Source organism: Chlorocebus sabaeus, chromosome 8, assembly GCF_047675955.1.
Source record: "Chlorocebus sabaeus isolate Y175 chromosome 8, mChlSab1.0.hap1, whole genome shotgun sequence".
Classification (NCBI taxonomy): domain Eukaryota; kingdom Metazoa; phylum Chordata; class Mammalia; order Primates; family Cercopithecidae; genus Chlorocebus; species Chlorocebus sabaeus.
In genome coordinates, this window is record NC_132911.1 from 97692855 (window position 1) to 97706000 (window position 13146).

Consider the following 13146-nt stretch of genomic DNA (forward strand, 5'->3'; position numbering starts at 1 on the left):
CCAACATAGTGAAACCCCGTCTTTATTAAAAATACAAAAATTAGCCAGGCCTGGTGATGCACGCCTGTAATCCCAGCTACTCGGGAGACTGAGGCAGGAGAATCGCTTGAACCCAGAAGGCGGAGGTTGCAGTGAGCTGAGATCGTGCCATTGCACTCCAGCCTGGATGACAGAGCGAGACTCCATCTCAAAACAAACAAACAAACAACAAAAAGGAAATAGCAAATTGAGTCTTTTTCTAAGTAGGAGTTACATAATTATGTCCAAGGTGCTCTATACACTGAGCTCTAACTGGGCTGCAGAACACGCCTACCAAATTGAAAGACTTCAGTTTTATTAACATTTTTCCTAATGGATATTTCCTCCCTACAATTTCTTAAAGGTATGACCCAACAATTATCTAATTTTTAAAATAGTTTTAGTATTAATTGTTCTTTCTTTCCAGGAGAAGTAAATAATGACTTTACTTTTCCTGGACGTAAAGTCTCTTCTCTCACTTTAAATTTAAGTAAATAAGTTTAAATTGTCAACATTTCCAGCAATGGAGATTTTTATGTTAAAAAGATAGGCATAAAAGTCTGTCTTTTTGATTGCTAAAAATAAAGTCTAGATTTGGGCATGAATGTTATTTTAATTTCTAGGTGGAATGTGATTGATTATTCTCAGCATGTTTAAAAATTTTAGGCTTTATTTCTATCATTTAGACAGACCCTAAGTGTTGATTGTAGAAAATTAGAAAATACATGTAAGCAAACCTAATTAATAGATAATCAGAGTCAACAATTATCTTGCTATCCAGTGATAACAATTGTTTACAATTCCATGTAGATCAGGAGACAGTGTAGGAGAGTGGAATTAATAGTGGCTTACCCACAAGTTTACCTGGATTTGTGTCTCAAGTTGACCACTTTCTGGAAACATTTTTACCTTTTGTTGCCTCATATTCCTCATCTATAAAATGGGGCTAACAGTGGTGCTTTCTTCATGGGCTTTTTGTGAGGATTACATGGAATAATGTATATATGAAGGGCTTGGCAACAGACCAAAACGCTCTGGAAGCTCTCTCTTTTTTTTTTTTTTTGAGACAGAGTTTTGCTCTGTGTTGCCCAGGCTGGAGTGCAGTGGCACGATCTTGGCTCACTGCAAGCTCCGCCTCCTGGGTTCATGCCATTTTCCTGCCTCAGCCTCCTGAGTAGCTGGGACTACAGGTGCCCGTTGTATTTTTAGTAGAGACAGGGTTTCACCATGTAAGCCAGGATGGTCTCAATCGCCTGACCTCGTGATCCACCCGTCTCAGCCTCCCAAAGTGCTGGGATTACAGGTGTGAGCCACTGCACCTGGCCTATCCTTCCATATTTTTTGCTATGCATGTATACTTTTAAAATAAAATCGGATTGTACCATGTATATTGATATGCAACCTGTTTTCCACTTACTAATGTATAACAAATATCTTTTAAAAACAATCACATAGTAATCTATTTTTTGGACATGCCAAAATACATTTAACCAATATTTATTTATTTTTTTGAGATGGAGTCTCACTTTGTTGCCCAGGCTGGAGTGCAGTGGTACAATCTCGGCTCACAGCAACCTCCGCCTGCTGGGTTTAAGCAGTTTTCCTGCCTCAACCTCCCAAGTAGCTGAGACTACAGGTGTGCACCACCATGCCTGGCTAATTTTTTGTATTTTTAGTAGAGATGGGTTTTCACCATGCTGGCCAGGCTGGTCTTGAACTCCTGACCTTGTGATCTGCCCACCTCAACCTCCCAGTGCTGGGATTACAGGCGTGAGCCACTGTGCCCAGCCGTGTCTTATTTTTTCAATGTTTTTATGTTAATATTTAGTTGTTGGGTTTCTTTTTTACTGAATTAGTTTTAATATTTAAAAAAATAGTAAGATTTAAGTGATTGGATTTTGATTTTTTTTTTTTTATGCTTGTGCTCTTTTTCTTAGTAGCAGAGAGAATTTCCATTTTTTAGTGGAAGTTTACAAAATATGACCATATGATACTTCCGCTTTATAGAGTCTTTAAGTAGGCGGATTAATACTTTACAAACAAAAACTACCAGCCTGAGACCTAACCCCTGACCCTTCCTAGTTCATCTATTGCTGAGCGTCCTGCCCTGCCAAGACTCTCTCCCAGCTCCCTCCCACCCCATTTTTGCTGTCTCTCGCTAGCCCACTGCCTTTCTTATCTCTGGTCTGAAGAATGAGCTGGTTATGTCGTCACATGCTTCCCAATGGGGCTAGGCTGTCATGCATCACTGCTCACAGCTTTGTCAGTGCAAGTTCAGCCAAGAAGTGATCTAATTCCAGAGTGAGTTGAACCACAAAGTCCCCCAGAGGTAAGTAACCATGACCAACAGATTCATTTGGGCTGCCAGGTTCTTCTTTGTTTTTTGTTGGGGAGGGATTTATAGTTTATTATGACTTACAAGTGTCATTTTAAAAACATTAGTCCATTTAAACCACGTAGAAATAAGTTTCCAAAAAGTCTGAAAAACAAAACATATTTTAAACATGTTTTTTGTTTTTGTTTTTTTTGAGACGGAGTCTCACTGTCGCCCAGACTGCAGTACAATGGCGTGATCTTGGCTCACTGCAACCTCCGCCTCCTGGGTTCAAGCAATTCTCCTGCCTCAGCCTCCAAAGTAGCTGGGATTACAAGCGTCTGCCACTAAGCCCAGCTAATTTTTGTATTTTTAGTAGAGACAGGGTTTCACCATGCTGGTCAGGCTGGTCTCAAACTCTTGACCTCAGGTGATCCACCCGCCTTGGCCTCCAAAAGTGCTGGGATTACAGGCATGAGCCACTGCGTCTGGCCATAAACATGTTTAAGTAGATAGATTATCTGAAATTCCAGATTGTTCAGTCATTTCATTATTATGCTGTGGCAGCCATGTAATCCTTAACTTCAGTTGGAGTAATCCTCCCAAATCAGCTTCATTGCCGATTCCAACTTCTATGTTATCCTCTGTCATTTGGCCTTCAGAGCTTTCCTTGAGGGTTAAGATGGCTGTGTTGGCAAAAAGAATCAAACAGTAAAATAGTAAAATATTTGAAGAGATTTGTTCTGAGATTTAGTCTGAGATTTATTCTGAGTGACCAGGATCCATGACACAGCCCTAGGAGGTCCTGAGAATATGTACCCAGGGTGCAGCTTAATTTATACATTTTAGGGAGACATGAGACTTCAGTCAAATACCTTTAAGAAATACTTTGATTTGGTCCAGAAAGGCAGGACAACTTGAAGGTTAGGGTTATGGGCTTCCAGTTATAGGTAGGTTTAAATTTTTCTGGTTGACAATTGGTTGAGTTTATCTAAAGACCTGGGATCAATAGAAACAGAAGTGTCTGGGTTGTAGAAGAGGTTGTGGAGACCAAAGTTGTATCATGCAGATGAAGCCTCCAGGCAGTAGGCTTCAGAAAGAATAGACTCTAAATGCTTCTTATCAAACTTAGGGTCTGTGTTGATGTTAATGCCACAGAGGTGTAATGAGGCCTGTTCAACTGACTTTCCATCATGGCCTGAAGCAGTCTTTCAGGTTAGGGGTGCCCTGACAGAGGAAGAAGTCCATTCAGATGGCTGGGGAGGCCTCAAATTTTGATTTTTGGTTTACAGCTGTATGAATGCATCTTCAAGCTCCAGATCTTCATTGTATCTTTTCTCAGCATTTTCCCCTTCACATAGTTCTTTGCTGTTGTTTTCCAGCAAAGTAAGCTCTGGATGGATCTGACTGAAATAAACATGGTCATCCCTCCTTCCAACTACAGATAAATCAACTCCAAATGGACAAACACCACTTGACTGAGTGTATTCTTGGGTTACAGAGATTATACTCTGTACCAGCCAAGCTATGGGAATGGGTTCTTGGTGATGTAGGATTTTTCTTCTTGGTCACTTTGCAGGCCAGGGGATCCTCAGCTGGTGACACCCCTCCCGGCCCTCACTCGGCCACACTGGTGCGTCCCAGCTTGCCTGTGTTACAGCTTGTACCTGTGTTCAGCAGTTCTCGAGCTCTTGTACTGCTCCCAAGAAGAATAGGAGATGCTGATATTGAAGGGTGAGGAGGGTGGAAAAAAATTTTATTGAGTGGTGGAACAGCTCCCAGTGGAGAGAGGATGCTGGGCGGTGGTCTCCCACCTCACAGTCAGGTGGTTCTCTCCTCCCTGCATGGCTGGGTCCAGGGCTTTTTGTGGGCTCGGAATAGGGGTGGGGCATACTATAGGTAGTATTGGAAAAAGCAACATTCAATTGGTTAAAAGGCATTATTCAGAAAGAATCAATTGGGAAAGGGTAGGCAAACAGGAACAGAAGTTCTCACTCAGTCTCAGGTTTAATCCAGGGCCAGCAGTCTGGTCTTCAGGCTGTTTTTGGCTTGAAGATGGGGTTTTACTGGGGTTTGTATCCCCAGGCCCTGGTGACCTCAGCAGGGTGCCACCCTTGGGTACCAATGCGGCTTTCACCCATGTTAACAGGAAAGCCTAGAGGATAGGAATTATCTGCATTCACCTATACCCTGTCCTGTCCTCCCTCATCTTGGTAACCTCATCTATTCCACAGATGCTAGCATGACCTTTATCCATGAAATGGGTGGGGGGAGCTAACCAGCAGGAATTAGTCATGCTCACCTGCGCTGTGCCCCTCGACTTCTGTTATTGCCTGCCTTTGGATCCCTCTGATGTAGTTTTCCTTTCTAGGAATTCAACCGGAAGCTCCAAATTGAGTTTGGGGCAAGTTCGCCTCAGGAGGGTTCATGGACGCATTAAGTTAAGTCCTAGGTGGCCTTCGCCAGACTGCAGCCAGCAGCCAGCAGGGCTGCTCCTTCACTGCTTCCTTATCGTAAGCCCAATGCTAAGGTGAAACCTGGAACTGGGTCCTCCTCAAACAAGGGAGTGAAAGGGAGAATTGGGGTCCTGGCCTAGTAAGATGCCTTTCAAAAGGAAAAAAATCCTCTAGCATAGAAAAAGCTCCCTGTATTTGCAGGACTGTGTTAACTCCTGACATGGTGGAGAAAAGAAAAAGTGCAGGGTGGGGAAGGTGCCTGGGGTAAAAAGCCTCTTGATCTATGCAATTGGGTTCCTCCAAAAGGGAGACAAACTCTTAATCTGTGCTTCCTCTTTGCCTCTAAGGATAGACAGAAACTGCCTTGTTCTCAATTGCATATCTGATGGCTGGGCCAAATGCTCTTTCTACCCAGTAATATCTCTGTAGTTTGCAACAACACCCTTAACATTGTAAGGGAGATAGTGCCATGACAGCTGTGAAAAAAAGAAGGAAAATGCTGTAGGAAAGACTGGATTGGAACGAGGCCGACATTCCCAACCCCAGAGATGATGGAGGTGGGGGTGTTGGGGTCCTCTCCAGCATCCTGTCCTCTTAGTTGTGCCATTGCTCTTAATTGGCTCACCGGAGGTTTGGTGCTTCATCTGCCTTCAGAAAAGAGTCTTAGTACAAGAAGCCTTGGAAAAAAGTGAAGTGTCTACATCCGCATTTACTCACCCTTCAGGTATCCTGGGTGATTCCCCAAAATGATGTAGGATTTTTCTTTTTAGTCACTTTGCAAGCCAGGAACCCCTGGCTGGTGATGCCCCACCCGGGCTTTGCTCAGCCACGCTGGCATGCCCCAGCTCGCCTGTGTTATAGCTTGTACCTGCATTTGGCAGTTCCTGAGCTTTTGTACTGTGCCCAAGGAGAGGGGAGAATCATTATATTGAGCAACTGAACAGCTCTCAGTGGAGAGGAGATGCAGTGGGTGGTCCCCCAACCCTGCAGTCGGGTGGTTCTCTCCTCCCCACATGGCCAGGTCCAAGGCTTTTTATGAGTTCAGAATAGGGGTGGGGCAGGCCATAGGTAGTATTGGAAAAGGCAACATTCGATTGGCTAAAAGACATTATTCAGAAAGAATCAATTGGGAAAGCGCAGGCAAACAAGAACAGAAGTTTTTACTCTGAGTTGTGGGTTTCGTCTGGGACCAGCAGTCTGGTCTGTCAACCTTCAGGCTGTTTTTGGCTTGAAGATGGGGTTTCACTGGGGACCTGCCCCTATCTGCCTAGGCATTTGGCTGCTTCCGGTCATTATTATTGGTACGCAGATATAGTGTTGCTGAGCTAGTTTTTGAATTCTATGCACAAGCACTCTGATCTGGATCCGTGCCACTGTACACCAACCCGCTAAGCTTGGTAATGGGTTCTACTTTGTGTGCACTTTGCTCATCATACAGAATGGATTTCTGTTTCTTCTCAGTGCTAATACTACACCATTTGCAGCTTTAATTCCCACTGAAGGGGCTCCTCCCACTACAGCAGCTAAAGCATATTCAGTCTGGACAAGTGTACAAGATGGGCTGAGTGTAGTCAGCAAGAAGCTGTACCTGTGCTCTGCCATCTTTACCTGGAGAGCCAAAGCACATCCCCTCACTTTTCTTCTCTGGCTCCTAACCTGACTTTAACTGTGTTTTCCTTCTGTGCCTCTGTGCAAAATACCAAACACAAGTACTGGAGATCCAATTCCAGAATGACAATGTGAGAAGTTTCTCGGACCTACTTCCCGATGAAACATCAGTAATTGGTGAAAATTATTAGGAAAAAAACCCCAACACTTAGAGTCCCTGGAGATTGTCCAGAGGACATACAGCAAATGAATAAATGTTTATTCAAGTAAATCTCCTAAATTTTGGACCGTGAGAATCTGCGACACTTGATCTGCTCCCTGCCTCCCGCTACCCTCAAACTCCATGTGATGGAAGATCCACTGCAGCTTGGGTGGCCAAGAATATGGAGTCACCTCCCATCGCCTCAGCTCCCGAGAGTTCAGGCTGCCAGCATTTCTCTCGTCCCCTTCTCCGTGTGGCAGAGGCTAAATTCTCAGTGAGTACAGCCAAAGAGCTGGGGACTCCTGTCCTTCACTCAGCTCTCTATTGCTACCCTAGACATGACAGGTTGAAAACACTAGGCCACAGTTGCTTTTGCCCTGGCTTGCTTTTAGGGGCCCAGGGAGAGCAGGCCATAAGAAGAGAGAGCTCTGGCTGGGCATGATGTCTTGTGCCAGCACTCCTAGCACTTTGGGAGGCTGAAGCAGGCAGATCGCTTGAGCTTAGGAGTTCAAGCCCAGCCTGGGCAGCATGGCAAAACCCTGCCTCTACAAAAAATACAAAAAAATTTAGCCGGGTGTGGTGGTGTGTGCCTGTAGTCCCAGCTACTTGAGGGGCTGAGGTGGGAGGATTGCTTGAGCCCAGGAGGTCAAAGCTGCAGTGAATTGAAATCACACCACTGCACCCCATCCTAGGTGACAAAGTAAGACCTGGACTCTAAATAAATAAATAAGAGAGCATGAGCTCTGAGCGATCTCTAAATAAATAGACTTTATCTTAAGCAAAATGTGAGGACCTTGATGCCTGAGGTCTCTCTGGAAAACAATGGAAGTTAAGGTGATAAGCAATTAAGAGGAGGTTGGTAGCCCCAGGTGAGCTATGAGCTAACACAGGTCAGCTGATTTACCAAAGAGACAAGTGAGGGGTGGGGGAGAAAGCTAAGAAGATCCTTCCTGGGGTTGGAACAAACCCCAAAGACTAACCTCAAAAACTACTCCTGCAAATGGGCCCAGATTTAATTGGATCCAACTGTAGAGTAATTTATGCTGCAGGACATCCAGGATATTATCAAAAACAATAGAGCAATCAAGATGCAATTAGTGGAGCCTAACAGCTGGATGTGATAACAACGGAGGCAGACAGCTTAACAGAGAGATGAGGGAAAGACACAAAGAAAGCCCTGCTAAAATCACTGTCACTTCTGGGTTGACTGTGCAACTGTCCAAGACCATGTCCTCTGAAGATCAACTTCAGAGGCTTCACTGTGGAGAAAATAGACTTTCCTGAAATAGCCCTGACATGTCACTAAAAAGTAAGCAGACAACAAAAAGTACCTCTATAGGTTTGTAGGGAAGAATCAGTATATAGCATTCTTAAAATATATTATTCAGTTGTCTAGTTTTCAACAAAAAATTGCAAGATATACAAAGAATCAGGAAACTGTGACTCACACACAGAGAGGGAAAAAAAGCAGACAACCAAAACTGCCTCTGAGAAGGCCCATATGTCAGACTTGACAAAGACTTCACACTAGTTATTATAAATATGGTCAAAGAACTAAAGGAAACTATGCTTAAAGAAGTAAATAATAATATGATGATAATCTCACCAAATAGAGACTATCAATAAAGATATATATATATCAACCAATAATTTAATCGTTTTACATTTTAATTCAAGAATTTTCATTTGGTTCTTTACATGCATATGTGTATACATATATACACACACACATATATTTAAATACATAAATTTATATTACACATGCACAGCATATGCAAAGATGTATATATGTAATATCAGTTTATGTATTTACATAAATGTGTATATATGTACATATACATATATGTATGTATGTTTGTATGTAAATAATGAACCAAATGAAAATTCTAGAGTTGCAATGTAAAACCCCAGGTTGAAAAAATTTATCAGAGGGCCTCCGGAGTAGATTTGGCAGAACAAATAATCAACAAACTTGAAGATAGATCAATAGAGATAAGGCAGCCTGAAAAATGGATAGGAAAAAAAAATGAAAATAATGAAAATGAACAGATTATTAGAGAAATATTGGACATCATTAAATGCACCAAAATATGCATAATTGGAGTACCAGAATAAGAGGAGAGAGAGAGAGAGAAAGCAATAGAAAGAACACATTTAAAAACTTATGGCTTAAAAGATCCCAAATTTGATGTAAAACATTAATCTTGAAAAACAACCCGGCAAGAGAATAATACATTTGGAGGACTCACACCCCTATTTCAAAACTTAATACAAAGCTGTAGTAAGCAAGACTGTGTGATACTGGCGTAGGGATAGACATACAGATCAATAGAATTTAAATGAGAGTCCAGAAATAAACTCTCATATGTATAGTCAGTTGATTTTTAGCAAAGGTGCCAAAACAGTTCAGTTGGGGGAAAGGCAGTCTTTTCAACAAATTGTGCTGGTACAACTCTAAAGCCTCATGCAATACAATGAAGTTGGATCCTTCCTTCCTTCATAAACAGAAATGGACTCAGTATGAATCATGGAACTAAATGTGAAAGATAAAACTATAAAATTCTTAGAAGAAAATATAGGAGTAAATCTTTGTGACCTTGCATTATGCTAAGCCTTCTTAGATTGATGCCAGAAGTACAAGTGACAAAGTAAATGAAAAATTGGACTTCATCAGTATTAAAATTTTGGGCTTCAATGGACATCCTTAGATTGGATAAAATATTTCTAATTTGACATCCACAGAATTGATATTTATAAGTCATATATCTGATAAATGACTTGTATTTATTAGATATCGACAGAGTCTCTCTTGGTCACCTAGGCTGGAGTGCAGTAGCACAATCATAGCTCACTGTAGCCTCTACTCCTGGGTTCAAGTGATCCTCTTGCCCAGCCTCCCGAGTAGCTGGGACTACAGGCACACACCACCATGACTAGCTAATTAAAATAAAAAATTTGTACAGGCAGGGTCTCCCTGTGTTGCCCAGGCTGGTCTTGAACTCCTGTTCTCAAGTGATCTTTCTGCCTCAACCTCCCAAAACACTGGGATTACAGGCATGAGCCACTGAGCCTGGCCAATGATTTCTTTTGAATTATGTCTTTCTCTCAATGCTGCTGATATGACAGGAGCAACATTAATTAGTTTCCTCGTACTCCCTTCTTGACACACTTAAGGACTCATCTATCTCATGAAGTTTTTTTTTCTTTTCAAGCAATTCTATGTTACATTAGAATATCTTCCTGCAGAGAGGTTACAAGATCCTGTATTGTTGTTTGATACTTTGTACGTATTGAATTTGATGATATTAATGTCTGCATATCAATTATAGAACTTATTATTATTATGCTTTAAGTTCTGGGATACATGTGTAGAACGTTCAGATTTGTTACATAGATATACATATACCATGGTGGTTTGCTGTACCCATCAACCTGTCATCTACATTAGGTATTTCTCCTAATGCTATCCTTCCCCTAGCCCCCGACCTTCTGATAGGCCCTGGTGTGTGATGTTCCCCTCCCTGTGTCCATGTGTTCTCATTGTTTAACTCCCACTTATGAGTGACAGCATGCAGTGTTTGGTTTTCTGTTTCTGTGTTAGTTTGATGAGAATGATGGTTTCCAGCTTCATCCATGTCCCTGCAAAGGACATGAACTCGTTGTTTTTTATGGCTGAGTAATATTTCATGGTATATACGTGCCACATTTTCTTAATCAAGTCTATCATTGATGGGCATTTGGGTTGGTTCCAAGTCTTTGCTATTGTGAATAGTGCTGCAATAAATACACATGTACATGTGTCTTTATAGTAGAATGATTTATAATCCTTTGGATATATACCCAGGAATGGGATTGCTGGGTCAAATGGTATTTCTGGTTCTAGATCCTTGAGAAATCGCCACACTGTCTTCCACAATGGTTGAACTAATTTACACTCCCACCAACAGTATAAAAGCGTTCCTATTCCTCCACGTCCTCTCTAGCATCTGTTGTTTCCTGATTTTTTAATGATCGCCATTCTAACAGGTGTGAGATGGTATCTCATTGTGGTTTTGATTTGCATTTCTCTAATGATCAGCGGTGATGAGCTTTTTTTCACATGTTTGTTGGCTGCATAAATGTCTTTTTGTTTGTTTGTTTTTGAGACCGAGTCTTGCTCTGTCGCCCAGGCTAGAGTGCAGTGGCCGGATCTCAGCTCACTGCAAGCTCCGCTTCCCGGGTTTACGCCATTCTCCTGCCTCAGCCTCCCGAGTAGCTGGAACTACAGGTGCCCGCCACCTCGTCCAGCTAGTTTTTTAAAAAATTTTTTAGTAGAGACAGGGTTTCACCGGGTTAGCCAGCATGGTCTCGATCTCCTGACCTCATGATCTGCCTGTCTCGGCCTCCCAAAGTGCTGGGATTACAAGCTTGAACCACTACGCCTGGCCATAAGTGTCTTCTTTTGAGAAGTGTCTGTTCAGATCCTTTACCCACTTTTTGATGGAATTTTTTTTTTTTTTTTCCTGGTAAATTTGTTTAAGTTCCTTGTAGATTCTGGATATTAGCCCTTTGTCAGATGGGTATATTGCAAAAATTTTCTCCCATTCTGTAGGTTGACTGTTTACTCTGATGATAGTTTCTTTGCTGTGCAGAAGCTCTTTAGTTTAATTTGATTCTACTTGTCAATTTTGGGTTTTGCTGCAATTGCTTTTGGTGTTTTAGTCATAAAGTCTTTGCCCATGCCTATGTCCTGAATGGTATTGCCCAGGTTTTCTTCTAGGGTTTTTATGGTTTTAAGTCTTATGTTTAAGTCTTTAATCCATCTGGAGTTGATTTTTGTATAAGGTGTAACGAAGGGGTCCAGCTTCAGTTTTCTGCATATGGTTAGCCAATTTTCCCAACACCATTTATTAAATAGGGAATCCTTCCCCCTTTCTTGTTTTTGTCAGGTTTGTCAAAGATTAGATGGTCGTAGATGTGTGGTGTTATTTCTAAGGCCTCTGTTCTGTTCCATTGGTCTATATATCTGTTTTGGTACCAGTACCATGCTGTTTTGGTTACTGTAGACTTGTATTATAGTTTGAAGTCAGGTAGCGTGATGCCTCCAGCTTTGGTCTTTTGGCTTAGGATTGTCTTGGCAATGTGGGCTCTTTTTTGGTTTCATATGAAATTTACAGTTTTTTTTTTTCTAATTCTGTGAAGAAAGTCATGGCAGCTTGATGAAAATAGCAATGCATCTACAAATTACTTTGGACAGGGCCAGGCACCGTGGCTTATGCCTGTAATCCCAGCACTTTGGGAAGCCAAGGCAGGCAGATCACCTGAGATTGGGAGTTTGAGACCAGCCTGACCAACATGGAGAAACCCTGTCTCTATTAAAAATACAAAATTAGTCAGGTGTGGTGGTGCATGCCTGTAATCCCAACTACTCAGGAGGCTGAGGCAGGAGAATTGCTTGAACCTGGGAGGCAGAGGTTGCAGTGAGCCAAGATTGCACCATTGCACTCCAGCCTGGGTAACAAGAGCAAAACTCCATCTCAAAAAAAAAAAAAAAAAAAAATTACTTTGGGCAGTATGACCATTTTCACAATATTGATTCTTTCTATCCCCATTTGTTTGTGTCCTCTCTTATTTCCTTGAGCAGTGGTTTGTAGTTCTCCTTGAAGAGGTCCTTCATGTCCCTTGTAAGTTGTATTCCTAGGTAATTTATTCTCTTTGTAGCAATTGTGAATGGGAGTTCACTCAGGATTTGGCTCTCTGTTTGTCTGTTGTTGGTGTATAGGAATGTTTGTGATTTTTGCACTTGATTTTGTATCCTGAGACTTTACTGAAATTGCTTATCAGCTTAAGTGTCCGGAGCTGCGCGCCCCGGCCATAGCGAGTAATTATTGACGATTAGACGCCTGAGCTCTATTCATTTCCACCTCTCACCTCCTTCCCAGATTTGTCTTTTTCCCTGTATTAAATACCTCACACAAGATGGCGCTCTTCCTGCTTCTTCTTCACCCATCTTTCCCGCGCGCGCGAAAATTGTTACTTCGTAGCAAAATGGTTACTTCCTAGCGCAGGCGCAACATGACTACCGACCTTGAAACCGAAACCTGCCTGGCCGCGCCCTCTGAAATGAGATCATTTCTGCCTTGGCCCAACCCCTTCCTCTCCAAGTGTATATAAGGCACTGCATTACTGCCATTAAACGAGACTTGATCAGAGCACTGTCTTGTCTCCATTTCTCGTGTCTCTTGTTCCCCAAATTCCCACTCCCTCCTCCAGGGCCTGCTTCGACGATCCCGCGGGCCGGGATACTTAAGGAGATTTGGGGTTAAGACGATGGGGTTTTCTAACTATACAATCATGTCGTCTACAAACACAGAAATTTGACTTCCTGTCTTCCTATTTGAATACCCTTTATTTATTTCTATTGCCTGATTGCCCTGGACAGAACTTCCAATACTATTTTGAACTGGAGTGATGAGAGAGGGCATCCTTGTCTTGTGCTGGTTTTCAAAGGGAATGCTTCCAGCTTTTGCCCATTCAGTGTGATATTGGTTGTGAGTTTGTCATAAATA

The 13146-nt window shown here is 42.2% G+C and overlaps 1 pseudogene; it reads right to left on the bottom strand.

Moving 5' to 3' along the window:
- Window positions 1–2797: 2797 nt before the first annotated feature.
- On the bottom strand, window positions 2798–6390 carry LOC119624893 (proteasome subunit alpha type-2-like; annotated as a pseudogene).
- Between the last annotated feature and the right edge of the window lie 6756 nt (window positions 6391–13146).